This window comes from Cricetulus griseus (genome assembly GCF_003668045.3).
Source record: "Cricetulus griseus strain 17A/GY chromosome 1 unlocalized genomic scaffold, alternate assembly CriGri-PICRH-1.0 chr1_1, whole genome shotgun sequence".
NCBI lineage: Eukaryota > Metazoa > Chordata > Mammalia > Rodentia > Cricetidae > Cricetulus > Cricetulus griseus.
The window spans coordinates 158748761-158756505 of NW_023276807.1; positions in this window are offsets into that span (position 1 = coordinate 158748761).

Sequence of the window (7745 nt, forward strand, 5' to 3'; positions counted from 1 at the left end):
TGTCCCTGCCCTGCTTCTGGGAGCCCTTCCACACAGGAGAATGGAAAGAGACTTACTTGAGGTGGTGGAGGTTGGGGGAGTTGGTTGTGTGGGCTTGCTGGGTTACACTGTATTAGCAAAACACACATGGAGGTGGAGCCCAGGGCACTGTCATGTGCTTGGATTGCATGTGAATTCTGTATTTTGACTACTTGTTTTCCTTTCCCAAACTCCAAGTTTTTCTCTATATCTGGCATTTTAAACTCAGAGTTACCCTGTCTCCATGAAAAACATGTAATGCAAAAACCATTCAGTTGTCTAGACTTCTAGATGGAAAGGACTAGAAAGAAATAGGAGGAAATAGCTTTTGGAAGTATACATTTTAGGAGTATACATTGTTTAGATGGCTCATGCTAAAAAGAACAACTCACTACTCCAGCAAAACCCAAAATAGTGCATTTATGATCATACAAGGGGCACAGGCCATTAAGTTTCAAATTGGAAGGATGCTGTTTTACTTGGAAAAAAATTAAATGCATCTACAGTTCCCTTTACTGAACTGATCTGGCAGTGTGGGAAGTTCCAAACACCTCTGGATTTGAGAGCCAGTGGGTTAGGATGGCTAGGAAGGTAATGGTCTTGAAATAACACTAAGTTCAAAGCTCTTCTTTCTTCCATTGAAAATTTCCTTCTTTACTTTTAAAACCTGCCACCTAAATTTCTATGGTAGACAGCCAGATCTGGCTAACTAAAAAACTGGGAGTTGTAGACCAGAAAGCCTTTCTAAAGTCTGTCACTTCTTAGCTGCATCTTTGCAATTGCCTCTTGCTGTTCCCATGACCCCCGAACTACTCATTCATCTTTGTTCAAGATCATCGACACTGTGAATCTGCACTGGTCCTAAAATGCAGCTGTGTTTCCAGAAATGACTTTCTGCTTGTCATTAGGAGGACAAATACCACAGGTATTGTTTCCTAGAACACAACACACGGAGGGCCTCTCCCCTTTGATGTACAGGCTGCCATTGTAGTGAACGGTCTCCATTATCCTTTTCGGCATTGACTGAGCATTATTTTCAAATGTAAAAGTTCCGGAAGGAGCATAATTCTGGAACTGCAGTGTTGCAATTATGTGTGGCATAAAGGATAAATTTGTAGTTTATAAATCATCAACATTAATATTCAACAGGAGCCCAATTCACAGTAAAACCTGAAGTAACTGCATTGTTAAAAAATAATTGAATTTGGGTTTAGAAGAAATTTTAGCAGTTGGGGAGGCTTTTGGCATCTGGGATTTAAATTTGTGGTTAGGCAGAGTAAATTTCATTGGGCTTTGAAACAGTGTCATACATTTAAATAAGTGTAGATTAATTTTCTTTTTTCCTGTGACCTGCCAGCCCATATCCAGTCTGTCATAACAGCTTGTTTAACTTTTCATATCTTTCTGAATCTCTCTTGGTATTCCTACTACTGTCCTTTGCTTTTTTAGTTTGATTTCTATAATGGCTACCTGTAGCATGAATAATAAAAACCCAGAGACAGATATTGGGTTCAAGCTGAAGATCAGAAAAGCAAGCAGCCAGCCAGTAGCTCTTACTTCTACCAAGGCTGAAATGGAAGAGCCTGTCTTCCTTGTGACTGGAAACTGAATCTCACCTGAGAAGCTTTGTTTCTTCCTTATAAACCTCTTTAGTGCTGAGATTAAAGACATTTCTGTTATGATTTTAGACTGATTCACTTTCATGTAGTTCAAGGGTGGCCTTGAACTCACAGAGATTCATCTGCCTCTGTCTCTTGAGTCCTGGGATTACAGGTGTGTGCCACCACTGCCCAGCTTCTATGGCTGTGGCTAGCTTTGCATTCTGGTCCTTCAGGCAAGCTTTATTAAATCATAAATAATATATCACCACAGGTACCAACATGCCCCTTTTATGTAGTCTTGTGTCTCTCAAATCCATATCACTCAGCATCAAGAGAAATTAGGAGAGTTGATGAATCCCACATTGCTCTTCTGTGTACAATTTGCCCATGTCACCTCTCTGTCCCTGGGAGTGCAGTTCACCATGTTCAGAAGGCCAGGGTTTGTTCTGGGGCAGAATGAATGGGCCAAACCTCTTACTTAACTCTTGAAGAAAGCTATAGTTTTCATGGGCCTAGGTTGTTGCTGCTTTTCAAAAGGCAGTCCTTCTAAATGATTCTTAGGGTATATCTGTGTAAGTGTATGCAGGTGCACATGTGTGTGTGTGTGTCCATGCATGTGTGTGTGCACATGCATATGGCAGCAAGAGGTCAAATTTGGGTGTCCTTTTTCAAGTGTCTGCCATATACCCTGTTTTTTGAGTGAGGGTCTCTTAATGGCATGGATCTCACTGATAGGTTAGGCTGGCTATGCATATACTTGTAAATAATATGTGTATATATATACACACATGTGTGAATGTATATACACATATACTCATATGTACATACATGTATGTGTATGCATGTATATAACACACATAGAGGGTGTTAAATGTATATGGTTCATTTGTATGTATGTGCATATATGCATACATATATTTTGTGTATATATATGTATATAGCACACACACACATAGAGGGTGTTAAATGTATGTGGTCCATAAGTACGTGTGAGTGCAGAGAGGTCTATATAGTGTGTCTTCCTCATCACTCTTCACCTTAGGTTTTGAGGCAGAGTCTCTCACTGATCCTGGAGCTCACTGATTTGGCTAGACTGCTGGCCAGCAAGCCCTAGGAACCCTTCTGTCTCCACATGCTTCCCCAGCACTGTGATTACGGGCAAGCTCTGCTGTGCCCAGCTCTTTACATGACTTCTGGAGATTGGAACTCAGGTATTCATGCTTGCTTGGCAAGCACTGCACTGGCTGAGTTATGTCCCCAGCTCCAAATATAGGTTTTTAAAAGAAAAATTGTTTCAGTTTTCGGGGCCCAAAATGATGTGGCTTGAAAGCAAGAACTTCTCGGGCTGTTATTATTTCTGGAGTCTTTGGTTCTTGGCCTGCAGCTCACCAATTAATCTCTTCTGGCTGACCAGTGAGGTCCAGGCATCCTCCTGCTGCCTCTTCCTCTGCTCCAGGATTACAAGTGTAGTGCATTTTTACTTCCTTGGTTTGAACCCAGTTCTCCTACTATCTGAGCCCTTCCTGGGGACAGGGGAGCTTCAGGTAGACCTTAATTCAAAGCTCAGTCTACTTCTTTCTTCTGAAGAAATTTTATGTGCACTGGGTAAGTGGCACAGAGGTCTGGTCCCAGTTCTCAGTCTGGGTTCTTGTGATGCCTGGCTGTGGGCAGGGCTTCCTGCATGGGGGAGGCTGTTCTTGGAGCTCATCAGTGGTCCTGGGAAATGAGTTCTCATGGGCCTGGTGGTAAAGATGCTCACAGAGTATGCTGTTTCTTGGAGTTAAGTTTGTCACTTTTGCCACTCCCAGAGGCAGGGATAGAACAAGGCTGGGGGTAGGTACTTCCTGCAGATCCTCAAAGCCATCAGAGAACCTTCATAGACAGCTTGAGTGACCTGTGGCAGAGCAGGAGCCACTCACAGTTTATTCTAAGTAATGGCTTGAGGGGAGAAAAGCCCAGTGGGTTTTGCCCTTTCTTTTTTTTTTTTTGTTCAGTTGTCACCGTTGATCAGAGTGAGGCTTGTATAACTTTCAATCCCAGTCACCTTTTGTTTGAAAATACTGGTTCACCCCAGGAAGATTCCGCAGCCAGGCCCATGGTTACATTCCTGTCTTGATTTAAGAACAACCACGGGGAAGGAACCTCTACCAGACTGAGATCATTAACTATGCATAGAGATGCTTTCAGATAGGATGGAGGTATCTCCAAGGAAAAATACCACAAGTACCTGCATAAAAATGCCTGTGCAGGAGCCATGAAAAAATAAACACCGCAGTTACAGAGGGGAGGGCTAAGTCTAATCGAAGAGTATTTCTTTTTACAGCTGTTATGGCCGAGGAGGGTTGCTTATATAGAGACAAAACAGTATTCATACCACTATGACAACTGATTACATTTAATATTGACTCCCCCAAAACCTTTATTAATATTTCAGACGAGCAGGAGATTAAGTAACTGGGATCAGAATTATTTTTTATCTGAACAAGAATAACAGGTATTTAAAATCTGAACTGCCAGATCTGCTATACGTGGCCAGCTGCTCTCCAACTTTTTATTTGTACATATATTCTTTTTCCTAAGGAACCATCTGCTCTAAGTGGAGGCGCTTATTAACTTTTCTAGGAGAAAAAGAAATTAGCATCTGAAGACACAAAGCCAGCGAATTGTAAAGAACACAGTTATGAAGACAAAATTTAAAAAAAATCTTCTGACACCCCATGGACCAATTTAAAAGTGTTCTATTTAGAAGGGGGTTCTGTTGACAAAGCATGCATCTTTAGTTATTTCTGCTTCAGTTACTACAAGCAGCAATTTCCAAACTATGTTTTAATAGATGCCGCATTATGTTACAGCTAATGCGAGTGAGCTCTGGGTTGAAGCACTGTGTTTAAGGAACCAGTGTTCCTGCCCTTCTCACATCTCCCAGGACTTGATGTTCAGCCTGGGGTGTCACAGCAGGCTACCCATAATGCACTGTGAATTTAGAAATATACCATCAGTTTGAAAGTGGTAGGTCATATCATTTATGATGAACCAAACCGCTTTTTTAAAAAAAGAGTATGAAGCTGAAATTAGGAAAGGGTGTATTATCCTATCTTTATGTTATCTGTGCATTTCCAACGAATTCTGGGTCACATAGTATGGGAATTTGCATAAATTTTTAAAAATGAAAAAGTTGGCTCATGCTCTAATTTAAATATTTAGCTTTTTTTTTTTTCTTGAGGCAAACTGAGTTAAAGCAGTATGCAACATTCTTCTTCACTCTTTGCATTAAATATATCTTTCAATCTTTAGTTTTAAATTGGGATTTTTCTGACTTTTGTCTATAATAGAATCTTAAAAATGTAGGTTGTTCTAATAAATGCTGTGTCAGAGAAACCCTCCGTGTGTGTGTGTGTGTGTGTGTGTGTGTGTGTGTGTGTGTGTGTGTGTGTGAAAAGTTTGCCAAGTTTAGAACTGACCTTGTATTAAGGAAAAAAAATGTATGATTGGGTTATTATGAAGTGCATACTTAACCAGCTAAAACCAACCATTTAGAAAGTTCAGTAGTGTCTGTTTCTAGGCTAAGAACAACAACACAGGAAATGGAACTCAGTACCAGCTCCTAGTAACTTAGACTGGATGGAGCTGGATAGTCCAAATTCAGGTCTTGGTTCTTCTGCTGAGTAGCTCATGGACCTGGGACAAGTCATAGAAAGGACACACCATTTCCCCACTGTAAAGTGGGGCGCTAATAATACCTACGAGGCAGTTGTTGGGCGTCCATTGAGTTGATATATTTACGATAGTGTTTGTTGCAGAATAAGCAGTCCTCGGGTTATTTTGTAGCCTCTTTGGAGTTATTATGAAGAATGGAAAAAAGGGAGACCGAGTTTAAAGACCTCATTGTCTAGATGATTCATTCCTTAATTCTTTTGGAAGCCATCAGCTAGTATTTAAATCTTAATGTCCATTTATGAGTCTACATTGATGGTAGATGATCAGCAAGGGCAATAAAAAGTTATAAACCTTAATCTTTTTCATGTTTTCAAATTAAATACTTTTATTCTGATTAAATACTGTTTCTGAGAATTTTCTTGTGGGTTCTGAGCATACTGAACAGTATCTTTGTGTAGTACTTACCTTTGTTTAAAAAGTTTTCTATTTGCTATTTGCAGTAATTAAATATTCCAGGGAACACAGCTGTTCATTTTGCTTTATTTAGTTTTTGACACTTTTATTTATTTTATTTTAAATTAAAACATAATTACATAATTTCTGTCTCCCTCATCCCCCAACTGAGAAGGGCTTATCAGTCTGCCTTGGTGCTAGTGAATATCTGATAGAAGCCATGGGTAGTGGACAGAGGGGCTTGTGTCAGTGTCTGCTGGAGCAAACAGGTGGTGCCTACTGAGACACACAGTGGGGAGGCAACTTGGCAGATGTCACCTGTACTCACTCCTCTCAGATTAAAAGGGGCTTCCGGTACTGCTGCTGGAGGTTGCTTTTATTGATTATTTGAGGTTAGATAGGAGATGACTTTCTCTAAGGCTTGGCTTTCTCCTTATTAAAGTGCACACAATGCACAGCCCAGCCCAAGCTGGGAAGGCTGGCAGTGACTTTTCCTGGGTTTTCCTGGAAGTGGCAGGGCCGAGAGTCATACCTGGCTTGACCTGACACCAAAATGCTTTCCTCTGCAACCTTTACAAACTTTCAAGTGCCTGGGAAATGTAATTGGTACAGTCTAGCATTTCAGGCAGTAAGTGTAAGCAATAAAAAGAACATAGCAATTCACATAATGCCTTTTAGTGTATGGTTTTGTATTTTGTATCTTATTTTGTAGCAAGTTCCTGTGCTTCCATTGTGTTTTCCCTTGAAAGATAGAGCAATTTTCTTATAATCAAGAACACTTAAGGGGAGAAAAAAAGAAATAAGCAAGAATTATAAGAAAACTGTAGAGAGATTTCTAGGTAATAAACTTGAAAGCACCCAGTGTGACTGGCTAGCCTTTGTTGTCCTACTGAGGACATTGTCCTCTCCAAGGGCAAAGCATCTGGTGAACTTTCTAGTTGTATGAAGCTGGTTTGATTAAAACTATGGTTTAGATTTGTTTGCTTTTGCTTTTAGTTAACCATCTGCCAATGCATCTGTGAAGCAAGGAGGTATGAAGCAAGCACTCTAGGTGGTGTTCAGTGGGCATAAATGCTAGTGGAACCATTACCACCTACCCATGACCCACCACTTCACTAGGAAATGACTCTTAGCTACCATAGCCATAAAGTAATACAGTATCTGCAAATAAAGAATACCTAAAGGCATCCTCTTGATCAGAGTGTCTTATTTTGAAATTTGAAATGTTGAAACTTGTCCTAAAGAAGAGACTTGGTGCGCAAGCAGTTGGACCTTGCTTGGTTAGGTTTAATTCAAGCAGTGAAAGCTTCACTACAAGGAAAGAGATTATTTCTAGATGACCTGTAATATTGGTAGTGATAAATGAGTGCTCTTAGTTGTTTATTTGGAACTTGGAGCATGCTTTCCTCCCATAAAATAGTTTGTAAGCGGTCGTAGATCTATTTAATGCTTGGTCAACTCTCACTATTATGCTATTTGGTTCCAATCTTGATAGTGGAAGATTGTTACAGATTGAATTTTATTCTTCCCAAGTTCGCACTGCAAAGCCCCAACCCCAGGACTTCAGAATGGGACTATATTTGAAGACAGGTGTTTCAAAGATGCATTAATGTAAAACAAGGGCAGTTGGGTGGACCCTAATCCAAGATGACTGGTGGCTTCCTTGGAAGATGAGGTTAAGGCATTAACACAATAAGGGAAGATCACATGGAGATACTAGAAGGTGAGCATTCTCCATAGGCCAAAGAAAGGTCACCCCATGGAACTGAACCCTGAGACACATTCGCTGTGGATGTCTGGCTTCCAGAATCTCCAAGGTAGCTTCCTGTGGTTTAAGCCACTTGGTATGTGGTCTGCATTAAGGCAGATCTGGTGAACAGGAGCTTGGGCGTTGTGATTCTGTTTGCTCCACTCCAGGCTGAAGTGAGATCTCAGGAAAGCTGAGGTGCATATAAATGGGTCCACGTCTTCCAGGTTATCAAGATAGGAACTTCAGATCCTCCTCAAACTTAGTTG